We start from the raw sequence: 6,643 nt of genomic DNA, 5'->3' as shown, positions 1-6,643 counted from the left end.
TTTTGTTAGATTATTCCATTAAATTTTATATTATTTGTGACTATTTTGAAGGGTGTTGTTTCCATCATTTATTTCTCAGCCCATTTATCATTTGTATAAAGAAAGGCTACTGATTTATTTGAGTTAATTTTATAACTAGCTACTTTGTAGAAGTTGTTTATCAGATGTGGAAGTCCTCTGGTTGTATTGGGGGTTTTATAGATATACTATCCTATCCTCCACAAATAGTGATACATAGACTTCTTCCTTTCCAACTTGTATCCTCTTGATATCCTTTTGTTGTCTTATAGCTCTAGCTAGAACTTTGAGTATTATGTTGAATAGATAAAGGGAAAGTGGGCATTCTTTTCACTTATTTTAGTGTAATTGCTTCAAGTGTCTCTCCATTTAATTTTATATTGGCTGTTGGTTTGCTGAATATTGCTTTTGTATCATTAGGTATGGGCTTTTTACAAATGTGGGTGCCCTTTCATTTGGGGCATTGATGCTAAGAATTGAGACTTTCTCTTGGTGGATTTTTCTGTTGATGAATATGAAGTGTCCTTCCCCATCTCACTTGATAACTTTTGGTTGAAAGTATTTTATTGGATATCAGGATGGAAACTCCAGTTTGTTTCTTTTAACCATTTGCTTGGAAGACTTTTTTCCAGCCTTTTCTTCTGAGGTAATGTCTGTCTTAGTTATTTAGGTATGTTTTTTATATGTAGCAAAATGCTGGACCCTGTTTGTGTATCCAATCTGTTAGCTTATATCTTTTTATTGGGGAATTGCACCTATTGTTATTGAGATATGAAAGACAGATGATTGTTAGTTCCTGTTGTGTCTGTTGTTGCAGGTGGCATTATGTGCTTGTGATTTTCTACTTTTTCCTTTGTTGTGAGATTAATATCTTGTTTTTTCTTTGGTGTAGGTACCCTCCTTGGAGTTTTCATTCTAGAAGCTTTTGTAGGTCAGGATTGGAAGATAGATATTGTTTGCATTTGTTTTTGTTCCTGTAATATTTGACTTTTCCATCTATGTTAATTGAGAGTTTTGATGGGTATAGAGCATGAGCTGGCATTTATGTTCTCTTATCATCTGCATGACATCTTTCCAGGTTCTTCTGGCTTTTAGTGTCTCTGTTGAGAAGTCTGGTGTAATTCTGATAGGTCTGCCTTTTTTTTTTAAGTGTGTGTGTGTGTTGTGTAGTACATTATTGTTACTCGACATTTATGTGCTGTCTTACTCTAAAGCATAACTACAAAAAGAATGATCTATCCCCTTGACCAGTGTAGGCAGAGACTCATACAAGTGTATTATTTTAGTCTTCAGTGGCTTTATCTGAAAACTGGAGATGAGATCAGGGAGATGCCCCAGTCGGTGAAGGTGTTAATTAAGGAAAACACCAAGGCTGGCAACCTGAGTTCAATTTCTGGGATCCAGGTGGTGAAAAAGGAGCCCAGAAAATTGTCCTCTAACTTCCACACATACACTGTGGCATGCATGCATCCTATCACATACACATGTACACACACTGATAGGCATAAAGTACAAACCCCCACATATATGTATATATATACACATACTAGTAAGTATTAAGAAAATTGAAAACCAAAGATGCCAATATCTTTTGTCATAGGGTTATTTATTATGGCAGATTGAAAAGAGCTGTATACTCTTTGCCAATTTTCCAGTCAAGAGCCTCTGTCTCTTTCTCCTCATTTTGAATCTGGTCCTGAGTCACATCTGCTCTGTACAATAGCATGATGTGGGAGCAATGGTGGACCAGCTTCACACCTAGCTCTGCAGTGATGAAGCAGGTATTCCTTGGCGTGGAGCTCTGAGCTCTCCTATGAGAAGGCCAGCTCCCTTCTGGAGATTCTGCATGGAAGTGGAGAAGGAGAAAGGCCCAGAAGCCACTTTATAGCCATGACATCCTGCTAGAGACCATCCTGGCCTTAGGTCTGCCTTTATATCTGACTTGACCTTTCCTCTTAACAGTTTTTAATATTATTTCTTTGTTCTCTAATTTAATGTTTTGATTATTATGTGATGAGAGGCTTTTCTTTTCTGTTCTAATCTATTTGGTGTTCTATAAGCTTCTTGCACATTTATGGCCATCTCTTTCCTTATGTTGGGGAACTTTTATTCTATGATTTTGTTGAAGATGGTTTTGGGTCCTTTGACCTGGGAATACTTGCTCTTCTTTATTCCTATTATTCTCAGATTTGGTCTTTACATTGTGTCCTGGATTTTGTGGATGCTTTGGTTTAGGAGTTTTTTATGTTTTGAATTTTCTTTGACAGTTGTGTCAACATCTTTTAGTATTAGATATTTTCTTTATTTACACTTCAAATGTTCTCCCCTTTCCTGGTTTCCCCTCAGAAATCCACCTATCCCCTCCCCTTCCCCCTGCTCACCAGCCCACCCACTCCTGCTTTGGTATCTTCTATACCTGAGATTTTCTCTTTGATCTCATGTATTCTGACCTCTTTCCTAAGTTGTCCATTTCAACAGTTGTCTCCATTTGTGTTTTCTCTATTTTTTCTACTTCCACTTGTAGGTCTTGGACTGCTTTGTTCAATTCCTTTACCCGTTGGATTGTGTTTTTCTATATTTCTGTAAGGGATACACTTGTTTCTTCTTTAAGAGCTTCTACCTGTTTTCCTGTGTTTCCCTGTATTTCTTTCAGTGAGTTATTTATATCCTCCTTAAAGAACTCTACTATCTTCATGAGGTAGGATATTTGGTTAGTTTCCTGCTTTTCAGCTGTGTTGGTATATCCAGGGCATGCAGTGTGGGGAGATCTGGTTTCTGATGATGTCAAAGTACATTGGCTTCTGTTGCTTATGGTTTTGTACTTGCCTTTTGCCATCTGGTTATTTCTTGTGTTAGCTGGTCTGTGTGTCTCTGTCTGGAGACTGCCTCTTGTTTCCCTGGGTAGCTGCAGTTCTCCTGGGAGGCCTGTGGCCCTGGCTGTAGCAGACCTCCTGTCAAGCCTTTAGATTGTGGTGTCTTCAGAGCGTCTTTTTCACTGGTGACTTGTTGGCCTGCTGCAGATGCTCTCCTGGGAGACCTTTAGACTGTAGGGTGTTCAGGTAAGCAGACGAGCTGCTGATCTGTTGCCCTAGCTACAGCAGATCTTCTGGGAGGCATTCTGACTCTTGGGTCTTCAGAGCAGTAGTCAAGCTATTGCCCTGAATGTAGCTGTTCTCCTGGGAGGCCTTCAGTCTTTGGGTTCTGTTGCTCTGTGTACAGCAGAACTCCTAGGAAGCCTTCAGATTGTGGGGTCAGTTTCCCTGCATGCAGCAAACCTCATGGGAGGCCTTTAGACTGTGGTGTCTTCAGAGGAGCTGATATTTGTTTTCTAAATGACTGCCATTTTGATTGCTCTATGGAGCATCCATGTTGATTAGATTTCAATCAATGATAAAAGAGAACTATTTATACTTACAGCATTACATTGATTTATTTAGGGAATTGTTCTGGGGAAAAATCATTCAAAAGTATTGCATATAATATGTAATGATTCAACTTATATAATGTATATAAAATCACAAGTAAATGGAAGTGGAGAAAGGCTTAGTGATTATTAGGTGCTAAAGACAATGTGAGCATAGGAAAGAGGATAGATAGGATTAGGTTATTCTGATAAAAGACATGTCTTAATTGAACTCTATGGTATTGGCAGTTGAGAAAAAGACTAAATACAATGAATACAATCCACTTTAAGTGGAAAGACAACAGTGTAAATGTACTAAGTTTCTAGGCTTCCAGCTCAGACTTTTCTATATATTTCAAAAGTATAACCTGTATCTGGGAATAGGTCATAGTTTGTGTCTGGATCTCTACATTGTTCTCCCCTTCCTTTTTACCCATCATAAATGCTTTATTTAGTCCTTTCATTAATTATCAATTATTTAATATCAAATATTCCATCATTGCTCAGAAATTAAACACCAGTTTTCTGAGATCCTTGCACAAAGTAGAAAACAAGGTTTAGAGGGTATCTGAGTAGATTTTTACCCTGACATTGAGAATTGCAAAATTTTCATGTGACCAAAGCTGAATGTTTTCTTAGTAGATTTGTTTTGGTTTATTTTGTGTTTGTGTTTTTGGTTTTTTTTTTTTCCAAATAATTCATCTGCCTCTGGTTAGAATGAACACCATTATTGAAATGAAATTCTTTTGTCCTTTAAGGAAACAAACAAACAAACCCCTAAATAATGTATAAGAAGAAACCACACTAATCCTGTGTGAGCAGGGATACTGTTTGCTATTCTGCTGAGTGTTCTGTCCCCATCACATTGTCTGCTCATTTATTCTTTATATCTTTGTTCATTTTGGTAAGGCAGGCAGCAGCACTGTCCCAGTTTCATAGATGAGGACCTGATGCTAAAAGAACATCACAGAAAGGTCAGGGTCATATAGGCAGACATGAGAATTTGTAGTCCAAGGCTTCCTTTGCTAAACAGGGTTCCTCACTGAGGGAAAACACACTTCATATCAGAGACCCCCATACATTTACAAATTATAACCATTATCTTGGAATGGTTTATAGCTTGTGCCCAAACCTGTCCCTTCCTACATCTCTAATTTTCACCTAGCATGTTATAATAGAAAAATTGTACAGTTTTATTTGTTTGTTTGTTTGTTTGTTTTGTTTTGTTTTCGAGACAGGGTTTCTCTGTATAGCCCTGGCTGTCCTGGAACTCACTTTGTAGACCAGGCTGACCTCGACTCAGAAATCCACCTGCCTCTGCCTCCCAAATGCTGGGATTAAAGGCATGAGCCACCACTGTCCAGCTAAATTGCAGTTTTTAAATTACCAACAATTTAATTTCATCTATCACCTCATGTCCCAGGAATTAAACAACAGATATCTAAGGTCCTTGCACAGAGGGCAGAAGAAGCTGGAGAAGGGTAGGAGAACAACAATAGCCTGACCCTATGTAATTATGGAAGTTTAGGACCACTTCTCAACTTAGTACTTCTATCCCTAATCATGATACCACAGGGATCAACTTGGAACACATCTCAGCTTAATAAAATGGAGGTTTCTTCATAAGGAAGACACTCACATAATTTAAATATGCTTGTTTGGTTTTTTATGAGTTTGCGAGAGAGAAAAGCTGTGGATTAGGAGGGAAAATAGGGAGGATCTGGGAGAAGATGGGGAGGGAGAAACTATACTGTGTATAAATTAACTATCTTCAATTAAATATTTTAAAAGAAATAAAAGGAAGACAATGTTAAAGAATTCTGAAATCTCAAAAGAAATGAGGTTACCTCTCTTGGTGCTGAGTCTGATCTTTTTATATTTGTCCAGCACCTTAAACATTATTACTAAATGTTATATTTATAAACAAAGGTCTATGTATGCCTGTAATCCTCCTGAACATTCCATAGCCACTAGATGGAGCTTCACAGATGTCTCAGGGTCATACAGAGTTGACCACAATCAGGTTGGCAGACCAGTGCAGGAAATGGCAGAACAGAGGCAGATTAAAGTGTAGATTTGAATTGCTGCCCTATGAAGCAGAAATCTATGGGTGATTCTACTAATAATATGATTCCGTGGTATCTTTACCCAAGCATTCCTGGCAGTAGTAAAAAAGAGAAATTAGTTCAGATCACATTTGTAATGTTTCATATTTAGTATAAATTTGATTTAGAAACTCACCAACCATGCAAGTGGGAAGAGACTAGATGAGGGTGGGCAGAAGTTATACAGAAGAATAGGCATAGGCATGAGGGCTCTATAAAAACTCTTCAGCTGAATGGAAAAGAAAAACCACAATTTCAGATGAATGGAGTCCACAGGGAACTTTTTCATCTCTCATGCTGAACAACCAAGATTCAGATAGACCCCAGGAAGGGAACTCATGGATATCAAACCTGATGTTCTTATTGTCTTACTATTGCACCTTTGTTCCTTCAGCTGCAGGCTGTTAGCAAAAGGTTGTAACAAATTCAGATATCAGATGAAGAAGACTCAGATAACCTCTAAAAATAATCTCCAGACCTCCTAAAATTCAAGTATAATATTTCCAGACCCTTTGTAGCAGACTCCTTTTCATATCACATTGTTTAGAATCAGATAATATGTCTATCCTTCAACCTAGTCACTTTCAGAAGTTTACATGATAGTTACTGTTAACACTGAGAATTGAATAAGCACTCCAACTGCAGCACTGTATCTGTAGTTTTGTTTTGTTTTGTTTGGTTTGTTTTTTCAGACAATGTTTCACTGTGTATCTCTGGCTGGCCTAGAACTCACTATGTGGACCAGGCTGGTCCTGAACTCCTAGAGAATTGTCTGGCTCTTCCTTTTGAGTATAGAAGATGTGTGCTACTACACACGGTACAAATAACTTTTTTTTAAAAAAATTGAACAAATTATTCAGGTGACAACTCTTTTTTATTTTGCACAGCATACTGTTTTTAATAACATTTGTTTCTCTCAAGTATGTAGATAATACTTTTGGCAGACATAACACTACATATCTGCACACATACTTCCACTCTAAAGCACACACAAATATCAAGAGAATAAGTGATAGTTAAGCAGGTCAATAGTGCTATACTGAAAGGAAGCTTGAGGAATCATCAACACTAGGTAACACCCCTCCATATATGTATGTGTGTTTGTGTGTGTGTGTGT

This window comes from Mus caroli, chromosome 2, assembly GCF_900094665.2.
Source record: "Mus caroli chromosome 2, CAROLI_EIJ_v1.1, whole genome shotgun sequence".
Classification (NCBI taxonomy): domain Eukaryota; kingdom Metazoa; phylum Chordata; class Mammalia; order Rodentia; family Muridae; genus Mus; species Mus caroli.
This window is presented reverse-complemented; position numbering follows the sequence as displayed.